This window comes from Balaenoptera ricei, chromosome 11 (assembly GCF_028023285.1).
Source record: "Balaenoptera ricei isolate mBalRic1 chromosome 11, mBalRic1.hap2, whole genome shotgun sequence".
Classification (NCBI taxonomy): Eukaryota; Metazoa; Chordata; class Mammalia; order Artiodactyla; family Balaenopteridae; genus Balaenoptera; species Balaenoptera ricei.
This window is the reverse complement of record NC_082649.1, coordinates 25,822,859-25,836,402: the sequence shown is the minus strand read 5'-3', so window position 1 is coordinate 25,836,402 and position 13,544 is coordinate 25,822,859. Positions and strand designations below refer to the sequence as shown.

The 13,544-nt window shown below is 45.6% G+C and overlaps 1 protein-coding gene across 3 annotated transcripts in view; it reads left to right on the top strand.

Moving 5' to 3' along the window:
* The window catches only part of PAQR8 (progestin and adipoQ receptor family member 8), a 39,741-nt gene continuing 26,197 nt past the window's right edge, over nucleotides 1–13,544 (top strand). For 2 of the 3 annotated variants that reach the window (XM_059938502.1, XM_059938503.1), the window contains exon 1: nucleotides 1–765. The gene's annotated coding sequence lies outside the window, so the exon portion shown is untranslated. Of the gene's footprint in view, nucleotides 766–3,666; nucleotides 3,749–13,544 lie in introns of those variants that run through there. The other variant, XM_059938504.1, reaches the window with a different exon arrangement.

Genomic DNA, 13,544 nt, shown 5'->3' with positions numbered 1-13,544 from the left:
TGTATTTTTCTTATGGTAAAATATGGACAGCACTGTGGGTGGGGAGGACAAATCTGGGACCAAATGTGGAATTTCCTCTCCTGACCACCCCGCCCCTCCTTGTGTAAGTAGGTCACTGTTATCGGTACCCGCTAGAAGAGACAGGAGTATAGAAGTGGGTGCTAGCATGTCAGTATAAGAGGTGTGTTCCTGTGGTGCATAAGTCCTTCGAGGGTGTATCTCAGGGGTGTGAAAGTGTGTCTGCAATAGCCCTCCTGGGTGTGTCAAAACGTGATTTCACAGGCAGAATGACCCTTAATGTGCAGATTCGGGTGGTGAGAGTAGATTGAATTCAGTCTTAGGATAAAAGATGAAGTTTGTTGTTTGTTCCCCAGCCCGAAAGACTTCGGCAGTGCCCCCCCTGGGGTGGGTCTTGGAAAGAACAGGGCAGCGGTAGACTCTTCTCTGTTTCTCCCGTCCCCTTGGGCTTTTAGCCGCCGAAAGGGGGCTGTGCGGACCTAACACCGGGCTGGAAGGAAGAGGCGTAAGTCAACTTCCTCGCCGGCGGCAACCGCGGCGGCTGTGGCCGCGCGGGTGTGCGCATCCCGCCCCCGGGTCGGGAAGGGGCGGAGCCGGGCGGAGCCCGCCCCCCGCGGTCCCCTCTTCCCTGCTGCTCCACTGAGAAGCGCCGGCCTCAGTCTCTGCCGCCTGCAGGAAGCTGGGAGCCGGGACCCCGGGCCGGGAGTGCGGGCTGGGCTGCGTGCACGGGCTCGGCCGCCGCTGCCGGTGAGTCCCGGGGCGGGCGGCGCGGAGCGGGGCGGGAGGCGCGTCAGGACCGGGCTGTTGGGGAGACCCCGGGCTCAAGCTCGGGGATGTCAGGCTCGAGACGTTGGGGAGCCCCAGACCCCAGCCCGGAGGAGCGTCGCGATGTGGAGAAACCCGAGCCCGGGGGCGGGGAGTCAGTGCCCCGGGGTTGGGGAGTCCGGGAGCCCTGAGGGTGAGGCGGCGGGTCAGGAAGGCGAAGTTGGGGTGTCCCGAAGCCCGAGCCTGGAGGACTGAGCGGTCAGGATCCTGACGTTGGAGAGGTCCGGAGGAGTGCGGAATGAGGGGTGCCCTGTCGGCATTCTTGGGGCGCCCTCCTCCGGGCGGAGGGGAGCAGAACCCGGGAAGGGAGTGCGGAGAGAGGAAGCCCGAGGCGGGCGGGGCGGGAGGGGAGCCCGAGGGAGGGGAGCCCCGGAAAGCGTAGGGTGGGGCGAGGCGAGTGGCTTCTCTGGGGAAAGATGGAGGGGGCTTCTCCGAGAGGGCGGGCGCGGGAAGCGGAGTCGTGCGGGGAGCCTGGGGTTCTGTTCTGGAGGATAGGGGATTGGAGGGCCGGAACGCCGCGGCGGGGGTCCAAGGTGGCGGGCTGAGGGGTGCGTCAGGGACTCAGGGAACATCTCGGCCTAGGGGACGCAACCTCCTCGGTGGAATGGGGTCATGGCAATCTCGAGAGGGCACCCACTCGAGAGAGCAAGACGGGCCACCCCAGACGGGGGCAGGTTGGGACCCCGCACCAAGCGAGCTCGGGGAGTGTTGGGACCTTGGGCGGGGGGACCAGGGAGGGGCGAACCTCGCTGACCCCACGCGGGCACCGCAGCGCCCTGTGCATCTGTGGGCCCTCAGGCACAGACTCACAAAAGGGAGACCCGCGGGCCGGACAGGCTTTTGGTTGCATCTCGTATTTCTGAGCTGGGTTAGAAGTGATTTTGCCCAGGGATCCGATGAGAAGAGTATGGGCTTAAAAGAATAGTTTTGGAGTGAGTTTTCAAATGTACAGGTAAGCTCTACGTGTGTGTGTGTAATTTTTAGATGCACACGTGCTACTTGCTGCCCCCTCTCCTGTACTTCTGAGAGGCTGTTTCTGAGTAAAAACTGGAGGAAAATCAGGAAGGCGCTCTCATGCACACATACACACCCGAACCGCCCGCAAATGCATTGCATTCCACAGCCGAGTAAACTCGAGGAGTGTTGTGCAGTTTTGGATTGTTTCTTTTGGCGAGGGCTCCCTTTACTGGAGTTAATAGGAGTTACCTGCATGGAAGGTGGACTGCCCTTGACTGCCCTCTTAGGATGTGCACAGCCTATACCCACCCCTGAGCTGCTGCACCCTTGAACAGGTCACCCGGCAGGGCACTAGGCGGCTTAGGACCTCAGTGGATGGGCATTCTAGAGTCTTTCTGAAGATAAACAAACGACTCGTACCCTGTCTGGTTTGTTTTTTTCTGTTGTTTGTCTTGGGTGCCTGGCTCCCTTTAATTAGTTAAATAATATTGACATCTTATATTAACATATCCTGTATGGTTAATTATGTGTTGTAATTAGTTTAATTATTTGATATAACAGCTAATTCTGGAAGACCCAGGGCCCTGGGAATCCTGTTAAGTGGATTTCTCCCTTAGAAGGTTCCTGGGCTTTAAGGGGCAGTGGGTGAGAGATGCCTCCCACTCCCTTTCTTTTCTGCTGTAGTTATAGGTCCATCTTCTGATGCACACTGAGATTTGAGCTTCCTGGGAGGACCAAAGATTTTTGGCAACTAGCATATGTTGGGCCTTTTTTTTTTTTCCCCTTCATGAAAAGGAAAGCTCTTCAGTAATTATGCAAGTTAATGGAAGAGTGATCTATTCATTTCACAGGTATCATTTCAGGACAAGCTTTTTTTTTTTTTCACCAGGGGGTGGTCAGAACCTTGAACCAAAATCTGCATTATTATTATTGCGTTAGCATATTTATCCACTTGGACGTAGAGCTAGCTGATTCTTCCAATTCTTTATCCAGATGTTAGGATAAATACGCCAGTATTTATACATTCAAATAAATGCATGTTTCTCCCCTTCAGAAGCCTTGGCTTGGCCAGCTGTGTACTAATTCTAGTGATGCTGTCATTGCTGAGAATAACTTTGGAGCTCCTGCTTTGGAGTTGCCTTCAGAGCTGGCAACACGTTGACTGAATTGCCTCTGTGATGGCAAACCTTCTGAAGCTGGGAAACAGCCAAACACTGTGTGGAGCCAGCTGTGGTGGAGAATCGAGGTTATAATAGGAAGTATGTCCATTAAGGTAATGAAAGTCTTCTTGAAGGACTAGCAGGTCTACAGGGGTCATCCAGTAAAGAGTATATGTATGTGTTTAGGACTGTAAAGTAGTTGCTTTGAAATGCAACCTTCATTTGGATGTTTGTGCTCTGGTATGTGTGTAAAAAACTGGCCCTATAGTACCTTGCTGTACCTTATGGCTTACTGGGCTGGAGAAAATAAGCCTTTTTTTTTTCCCCTTCCATGTATTCTTTACCAGGCAGTTTCCATCCCTTTGCATTAAAGCAAGATGAACAAAAGACTTGTTTTTTCAGAAAAAAATGTAGTCAGAAAGTCACTTACCTCATGGGTCATTAATGCCTGGTACTTGAGTTTTTATGTGAAAGAATCTATATAGAATCAAGGGGAAGAGAATGATTTCTGAAAAGCCTTTTCAGTTTTGGGATTCCATAGCACACAGCATGAAAAATTAACATATCCCTTTTCTGCCATTGGTTCCATAAATTCCCAAGTTTTTTTCAGGTTGTTAATCCAAAGCTTCATATAGCCATGGCTTGAATCTTGATTTAGCTGTGATCTTGGACAAGTTATTCATCTCTTTTGGCCTCCGTTTTTCTACCCTAAAATGAAGATATAATGAGTAGGTACCTCATGGGCCTGTGATGAAGATGAAATAAGATTATGCATATAGAACCCTGAGGTCAGTGTCCCATACATAATCAGTGCTCCATAAAGTCTTGCTTGTTATTAATAGTGCTTATGGATAGTTTTGTATTAAAATTCCTTTTAAGCCATGTAGAAATTTATCATTTCCAAGTAATGACATTCCCTTTGGCTGGGCTTTGCAAATGAACATGTCAATGAGAACACCTGGTTTTTACTCTCCTGGCCTCTCAGGAGTTTTTAAAGAGTCACCTTAACTGCAACCAGAGCTAGCTACTTTATTTTGAATTCTGATATTTTAAAAAAACGAACAGTCCTGTTTGGATTGTGTGTTAGGTATAAGAGTTTGGTCAAAAGCTGAAGGAAAATTGTTTAAAAGCTTCTCCTATAATTTTTTCCCTTGATCCAATAAAATATTATTCTAACGACATAGCTATAGTTTTCTTGGCATATATTGAAAGGGATGATTCTGGGGAACATTTGTTTCAGTTAAACTGGAGTTTTGTTTTGCTTTTTTTTAAATGATAGGGAGGAAGAACCTGGCACTATGTTCTCAGCTCTTCCATAAATATTGACTTTAATTTTTTGCAGATTTATGAATGAATGAATTTTATTAAAAATATTTGCATACAAATAATTTTATCTTAATTTTTAATCAGATGGTTCGAGGTTACTATGAAATAGAGGTTTCATGAAATGTTCGACATTTAGTGAGAGTTCTCTGTGTTTCAGCGAAGTTTGTTCAGGAGACAGAGGTATAAGAAACAGATTTCTTCCTCCAGAAGTTCACATAATGTGCTCTCTTAGGACAATGCATTGGCAAGAGTTTTTTTTCACCTAATGGCTTATAGGGCTAAAGATTAATATGGATTTCACTGCATGTTCATTTCCCTCAGTTTCTTGGAGAAGGTTAAATATATAGATCTCTCGATAGTGTTCATATTTTTTGACGTGGATTAGATCCTGGTGTGCACTCAGATGCCATAAAAGGAGATAAGGGCTCTAAAAGTATTTAGTGTATTGTAAAGTGATACACAGTCTGCCTTCCCTGTGGGGGCTGGATGGGGGGGTGCCGCTCTGCATCCTCAGATTCAACCAACTGTGGATGGAAATGTCAACAAAAAAATTAATCCATAGTCGGGGATATATGTATATGTAAGCTGATTCACTTTGTTATAAAGCAGAAACTAACACACCATTGTAAAGCAATTATACTCCAATAAAGATGTTAAAAAAAATTAATCCATAGTCAATCCGAGAAAGAAATGGAAAATTTTATTTGAGCCAACCTGAGGATTTTAACCCAGGAGACAGTGTCTCAGAGAGCTCTGAGGGCTGTTCTGAAGAGGTAAAGGGGGAGGCTAGTAGAGATGTGATTTTGGAGGAGGGAGTACGTGCAGTCAAGCATGCACCTTGGTAGAGGTGACTGCTATTTGTGAGGAACAGATACCTTAGTTAATGGTTTTAGTGCTCCTGTAAGTATGGGAAGATGCAAAAAACTGGATTCATAAAATTTTCTCCTGAAGATATCTAACTACCTGAGGGCCAGTTCTGTTAGTTTTCCTGCAGCACAAAATGCCTCATCCTGATCTTTGCCCTGAATCCCTCTCATGGGGTACTACATAGGTCAGCGACTGCAGTGGCCAATGACTTGTTCCTTGTAGAAATGGATGGTGGCAACATTTTTCGTCTTACAATCCCTTCCCTTTTAGTCTTAATTTCAGTCAAGGTTTGGGAGGCATTTCATGACCATTTTGTCCCACAGCGCTAGGAATGCTCATTCCCAGGTCAGGCGAGGATTTGATTGATAAGCCACTCAATGTGCTATTACTGGACTAGGCCCTGTTAACAGTAGCCAAAAGCCTCTGGATCACCTGTCTTATATTCCGTTATGGTCCAGGAAATGGTTCCCTCTTGTTGCTTCTTCCCACATCTAGAGTTACACTATTATAATAATTGATTTTGTAGAACTATATCTTTGATCAGTTGTTTCAAGTCGACTAATCATCATTAATTTTATTGGAAGCTCAGTCACACATCTGGTCATGCAAGGAACAATAATCCTGTACAATAGGCAGAATACAAGTAATATAGCTAGTAGCATTAATAAGGTCATAAGCAAGTATTTAAGTGAAGAGCTTTCATTAGGTGTGGCCCAGTATCTCCCCAGGTCATCTCATCAGTCTGTTCTGCATTAATCGCTATCTTTAAGGGAAATGATATATTGGTATTGTACATAAAGCTCACCAAAGGTGTCTGCAGGTATAAGGTGAGGGTGTGTTATTATGACCCCTTAAGGATTGACAAAGGAATGTTATCTTCTAAGGAGTTACGTGGCAGTCAGAAGAACAATTGATCTTTATGTTTGAACAGGTGTTTCTGCCACTGGGGAGTCTGGTTAATGCATAATGCAGATTCACAATGAGTGGTAAAGGGGAGGGAGGAGGCCAAAGGGCAGAGAAAAATTTCATGTTTAAAATTTTGTCTTGCCTTAAACTGTGACTTGAAATAAACATCAGAAAATATTTAGGAAAAAAATTCCAGAAAATTCCAAAAAACAAAACTTGAATTTGCCATGCGCAGGCAACTACTTACATAGCATTTACTTTACATAGCATCTACATTGTATTTACAATTATTTTCATAACCTTTTCATTGTATTAGGTGTTATAAGTAATCTAGAGATGTTTTAAAGTATATGGGAGAATGTGGGTAGGTTACATGCAAATACTATGCCATTGTATATAATGGACTTGAGCCTCCACAGATTTTGGTATCTGAGGAGGGTCCTGGAACCAATCCCCCACAGATACTGAGGGATCACTGTATAACCATAGGATAGGGGGCTATTATTGTTGTTCCATACTTTCCCGGAGTGTTCTGATTATCACCTACATAGCGGTGTTTGGCCCTTGCTCTATCTCTCTTCTGAATGGTGGTTTACACCCAGAAAACAATACAGCAGCGTGGTTTAGACTAGAGCAGTGGTTCTTAATAAGGAGTAGGGGCTGTGTTTTTGCATCCCCCCGCCCCCCAACCCACCAGGACATTTGGCAATGTCTGGAGATGTTTTTGATTTTCACAGCTGGGAAGAGGAGAGATGTTACTGGCATCTAATGGGTAGATTCTGCTAGGTATAGTATAACGCACAGGACATCCCCTTACAACAAAGAATTTTCCAGCCCCAAATGTCAGTAGCGCTGAGAGACCCTGGACTATAGCAAGGGACCTGGAGTGGGGACCAACCTGTTAGCATCCTGGAACAACCCTGGGTGAGTTCCTTAACCTGAGTGTCTATAAAATGCAAGTCTGAAGTGCTATTGTGGAATTAGATGAGATAGTGTAAATAAAGTACTTAGCTCACAGAGGTGCCCTGTAAATGGTAACTCTTAGTATTATGTCTGGTTGGTAAATCCAGGGACTATGCTTTAAATAGACAGCTTTGGCTTTTGAACCCATTGTGTACAGAACCCAGTCAGGTTTCATTTTTCTCTTTTAATAAATTTATTTATTCAGTTTTGGCTGTGTTGGGTCTTTGTTGCTGCGCACGGGCTTTCTCTAGTTGCAGTTAGCGGGGGTTACTCTTCGTTGCGGTGCGCTGGCTTCTCATTGCAGTGGCTTCTCTTGTTGTGGAGCACAGGCTCTAGTTGCGCGGGCTTCAGTAGTTGTGGCACGTGGGCTCAGTAGTTGTGGCTCGTGGGCTCTAGAGTGCAGGCTCAGTAGTTGTGGCACACGGGCTTAGTTGCTCCGCGGCATGTGGTATCTTCCCGGACCAGGGATCGAACCCGTGTCCCCTGCATTGGCAGGAGGCTTCTTAACCCCTGCGCCACCAGGGAAACCCCGAGTCAGGTTTCTTGATTCCATTCATGTGTCCAAGAGTAGGGCCCCTGGTGTCTGTGGTTCCTTCTGCATTCTGGCCTAGGTTCTGCCCTGGTTCTGCTGGCAGTGGGCTGCAGATCACTCCAACCAGGTGAGCAGGGCAACGCCCCAGACCTTTCTTGTGGAGGGGAAAGATGAGCTGAGGCTGGAGCAGCTTTCGGTTTCCTCCAAGCCACACTTGGAAGGAGGAGAAGGTCAGGTGGGGAAGCCCTACCCACACACCCCCAGATTGTCTTCTAGGCTCTACTCGGACCCCTGTCTCTGTATGGTCAGAGCTTCCTCTGCTGTGTGAGCAGGCCAGGTGTCTGGCAGTTTCTCTTTACTTTTCCTTAGCCCCTCCTACTCAAGCAAAAAGTTTTTGGAGGGGTCCCTTCAGTTTTAACAAAATACTCCAAATCTGCTGCAGTTTTTGCTTTGCATGGGGCTCCCCAGCCATCTGGGAGGAGAAAGGAGGCCGCCCATAAAGCCCAGGCTCCGCTTTGACTTTACTGCTTTGCTGTGTTTTTCTGTTGCACTCTGAGCCAGAGGAGTGGGTGGTCCATTCAGAGTAACCAGGGGAGTCTCAGCAGGGTGGGGGTGGGATGACATTCCAAAGTGTTTAGCAGACCCACATGTAAATAATGCAGTGGTTTTTCAGCTGTGAGCTAGAAACCATCAGTTCTGTGGTTCTCAGTCCTGGCTGTACAATAGAATCACCTGGGGCTTTCTAAGAATGCAGATGCCTGGGCCCCACCCCAGACGGTTGATTCAAAATCTCAGTGGGCAGGGCCTGGGCATCAGATGTTTTAAGATGCTCCTTAGATGATTCTGATACCCAGTGAGAGTTGAGAGTCAGGACCATGCCTTGTGAAATTAATGACCTGCATTTAAGGATAAAAAGAAAGAAAGAAAAGAAAAGTGTAAAGAAGAGAACCAAATTAAAAATGTGAGAGTAACATAAGTATTGTTTTGTTAAGCTTTTGTTTTAGTGATGAATGTATACTTGCTTGTGATGTAAAATATGTCCCTTCTAATGGGTTGCAGTCAAAAAAGTTTGGAAAACTTTGCTTTAGAGCCTTAGAGGTATTTAATTAATATTGACAAATTTACCTCTTTCAATATTTCTGTGCATGCATCTGCTGGACAGGTTTTGGTTTTTGTTTTTGTTTTATTTATTTATTTATTTATGGCTGCGTTGGGTCTTCGTTGCTGCATGCAGGCTTTCTCTAGTTGCGGCGAGCGCGGGGCTACCCTTCATCGCGGTGTGCGAGCTTCTCATTGCCGTGGCTTCTCTTGTTTTGGAGCACCAGCTCTAGGCGTGTGGGCCTCAGTAGTTGTGGCACGTGGGCTCAGTAGTTGTGGCTCGCAGGCTTTAGAGCTCAGGCTCAGTAGTTGTGGCACACGGGCTTAGTTGCTCCGCGGCATGTGGGATCTTCCCAGACCAGGGCTCTAACCCGTGACCGCTGCATTGGCAAGTGGATTCTCAAACACTGTGCCTTCAGGGAAGTCCTGCTGGACAGTTTTCAAAGTGCTTTTCTATACCTTGTCAAATACAACTTTTGCAACCACCCTGTGAGGCATGGAAGGCAGGTATCATATTGATTTTTTTTTTTACACATGAAGGAAACTTGGGGCTGGAGATGGTAAGAAATTTGTCAAAGTCACAATGAGAAAAGGGCAAAAACAGGGACTCAAACCCAGGCTGAGTAGCTTCCGATTACTGCTACAGGGCTCCATCCACCACACCTTTCTGTCTCTTCTGATGTAGATGGAGCATGAACTTGATGCAACTTCAAATAGTACATCAAAATAATAACTATTGACTGAACATCTACTGATGTCAGGAAATGTACAGTTGACCCTTGAGCAGCCTGGGGGTTAGGAGTGCCAACCTTATGTGTGGCCTGGGTAGTCCTGGCTGAGAAGGAACCTGAACAGTAACCCTGTGGAGTGAGATTTGATGGACTTCTGGGAAGTGGTCTGAGAAGCAAAGGATATCTTGTTCATTCGTTTGTTTGTTCATTCATTCATCAGTATTAAGGGCTTACCAGGGCCAGGGTCTATGCTGAACACGGGGTAAAGATGGAACGTTGAACCCAAATGCAGTCCCCGCCCCTACAGCGGTGACAGTTTGGAGTTGAGTTGTAGGGAGGATGTTTTGCTTCAGAGGTAGGTGGGGAAAGGATTCCTCAAGGCTTTCTCATACCTGTGCACAGAGCTGAAGCGAAGCTCAGGCCATGTGTAAGTAGAAGGTGCTGGTTGGCTGTACTCAGGAGCTTAGAGTGGAAGAATAAGACCTCATGTTATGGGGATATATGTATATGTATAGCTGATTCACTTTGTTATAAAGCAGAAACTAACACACCATTGTAAAGCAATTATACTCCAATAAAGATGTTTAAAAAATAATTAATTAAAGAAGAAAAAAAAGACCTCATGTTATCCCACATGACATTCAGAACCCCACTTCCCCAAAGGTGGGGAACCGCCCTCTGCTGGAAGTCACCTGGGTTGGACGATCAGGTTGAGTTAAGCCTGGGGCTTAGGGAAGTCTTTCGTCCTCAGCGTGTCTGGAAGGGTACAAGCTCCAAGCCATCTAGATCGCTAATAAACTGACCCTGTTCTCTTATGTGACGAAGACTCCATACTATAGCAGAGCAGGGCTTGTTGAATGAGTGAATTAATAATAATTATAATAAATATTAGTCTATGAAAGAGGTAATTGGAGACTTCAAGATTTCGAGACGAACACACCCAGAGAAGAACCGAGCTCTCCCCTCTTTCCAGGCTGAGCTGGTTCCAGGGGCTGTAAGAACCTAAAGGAGATCAGAGCTAGGGTTATTGATTTAAGAGGTTTTTGTTGGTCTTGAGACACTAGCATTAAGGGCAGTGACATTTATCTATTAGGGTGATGTAGTCCAAGATTAAGAAAAGCAAAGAAGGGCTTCCCTGGTGGCGCAGTGGTTGAGAATCTGCCTGCCAATGCAGGGGACACGGGTTCGAGCCCTGGTGTGGGAAGATCCCACATGCCGCGGAGCGACTAGGCCCGTGAGCCACAACTACTGAGCCTGCGCGTCTGGAGCCTGTGCTCCGCGACAAGAGAGGCCGCGACAGTGAGAGGCCCGCGCACCGCGATGAAGAGTGGCCCCCGCTTGCTGCAACTAGAGAAAGCCCTCGCACAGAAACGAAGACCCAACACAGCCATAAATAAATAAATAAATTTTTTTTTTTAAAAAAAAGAAAGCAAAGAAGAAAAAAAAAAACCTCAATTCTTAAGGAATAGATAATTTGTTGCTTTTCACCAGTAGCTTGAAACTATGTATTTGCCCTATTCTTGCACCTGCTCTTTGGAGTCTGAGAGAATTTCCCGAGGTTCAAGATAAGTCTACAGTCTAGAAACTGGAGAAGGGCTACCCTTACCCAAACCACTTGAAGACGGAATGAAAATACACATACTCTGCTGAATATTGCCTGTAGATCGTTCTTTTGTGAGAAATGAAACTTTGTTGGTGAAAACTATCTTCTCATTTTCCTTTTAGACTCAAATTGGTTGTATAAAATATGGAAGAAAAAGGAGGAGGATGTAAAATCAATGATGAGTGTAGTGGCTCTTGAATTAGAAAATTTATATTCTCCCTGGTGTATTTCACTCCGTCCAAAGAAGTCATTCCAGGAGTCTCATCTTAGCTTTTCTATTCCTGCACTTAAGCAAGATAGGGGCATCAATATTGTTCTCTTGAGTTGCCAGGAACCCTGAGCACTTCATAAAGTAGCATTAGTCAGTTTCATGCACGGGCTAATGCTGGGGTTGGAATTGGCTGCAGTGGTAGAATGTCACCCAAACAGACAGGTTCAGGTAAAGCGCCAAGAATTTCATTGAAACTGGGCAGCATTTCAGGCACGTAGAAACTGATTCATCAAATCTCATTGTGGTGAAGAGGTTCAGGTTAGTTCATGAAGTACGTATACAATTTTGTCCCATGAAAGAAAAAAAAATTAAACTATTTATAATTATGTGGCTGTGATATGTCTTATGGCCTGGAGGACCATCGTGTCTAGATATATTGACCTAGTTCCAAAGGAGGTAATGAAAATACACGCACGTGTGCATGAAGGCGTACAGAAACATAAAATACCTACTATGTATTGAACAATTCCTGTGTGCCAGGCATTGTGCAATGCACTTTTTTTTTTTTTTTAACCTTGTCTCTACTCCCCGAAACAAGTTTAGGAGAGAGAGATCCCAGTTTACCAATGAGAAAAAGAAATGAAGTGGCTTGCTCAAGGCCACTACAGTTAGTAAGTATCAGAGCTGGTTACAGATCCTCATTTCTGAGAGGGCCTGGGGCAGATGAGTTTGGGTTTAATAAAGGGCTCCCTTACAATGCATCTGTAGCCTGGAATGGGTCCAGGGTGGGATTTCCTGTCCGCCCAGCTCATCACCCTATTTAAGGGATTCCAGAAGCTTGGAGTTGCTAAATTTATATATGTGGTTCCCTGAACCTATTGAAAGCATAGGCTCAGGGGGGCACGGGCTGGGGGTAGTGCATTGAGCCCGTCTTCATGATTTCATATGCTTACAAAACCACATACTGTATATGTGTGTCAAACAGCTGCACAGACCATTAAAACTTGAAAGTCCTTTGCTTTAGGCTGGGGTAATAGTAGCTTCATTTGGAGCCACCTGACAGCTCATCTAAACTCTGGCCTGTGATTAGGTGTATCTGGCTGAAAGATACAGGGTAATGAATCATTTAATGGATGTGGTTGATTTAGAAAACTTTCAAAGCATGGAGAATTTATAATAATCACTTTAAAACAGGTTTCATGGGACTACCCTGGTGGTCCAGTCTTAAGACCCCACGCTTCCAATGCTGGGGGCACAGGTTTGATCTCTGGTCAGGGAACTAAGATCCTACATGCCTCACAGTTTGGCAAAAAAAAAAAAACCAAAAACCAAAAAAAAAAACCAGGTTTGATGATGAAAAGATTGGGCAATAATGGATGGCCTAGAGTGACAGTGAAGTTCTCAGCTGCAACCCCCTGACCCCCCATCTTTCTGGCCCCAGAGCCAACCCATGTCTAGAGAGGCAGGCTGTGATCCTGGTTCCTTTTGAACCTAGAAGTGACAGCTTCAAAACCCTCTCTGATCTAGGACAGATTGCATTAGTTGAGCACATGTTGTGTGCTAGCAGTTTTACCTGTATTATCTTCTCTCTCTCTTAAACTTTCTATTATAGAATATTTCAGACAGACAGAGGTGGACAGAATAGTAGAATACACCTCCACGTGCCCATCCCCAACTTCAACAATTACGAACTCATGGCCAACTTCTCTACATACACCTTACCTCCAAATGATTTTGAAGCAAACCCAAGCCACCATTTCATGATTTGGGTGCATTTCTAAAAGACGAGGGCTCTTTTATCATAATTCTTTAAACATGACAACAACCCTATTAGGTACCACTGTATCCTTACTTTATAGGTAAAGACAGTGAGACACAAGGAGGTTAAATTATTTGCCCAAGGTCATCCAAGGCAGAGTCAGGATTCAAACCCAAGTTGCCTAACTCCAAAGCCTGTCCTGTTAACCACCACATTCTGTTAAGGTAGCCATTAGACCCCTCTGCTGTAGCTAATCCTGCACTGTGGAATTGGATCCTGGAAGCAGGAAAGCAAACTCCCAGGGACAACACTATTGATTTCTGTGAATTCAACCACCCAATCATTGCTGCAAGCAGGGTCTATTTAGGTACACAGGGATAGAATGGCTGTGAAAGTCTTAGACTTGTCATCTCGAGGAATGAAAAGACTGGCCTGAAATATTAATGGATCCTCTTTGGGCAGCAAATCTGACAAAGCAATCAAACCCTTATCGTGCTAGTGTTTGAAAGGGTGGAGAAACCCACAATGAAAAAGACTTCACAGAGAGTATGACTGTCATTGTGCTTTGGCTGCCAAGGGAAGTAAAAG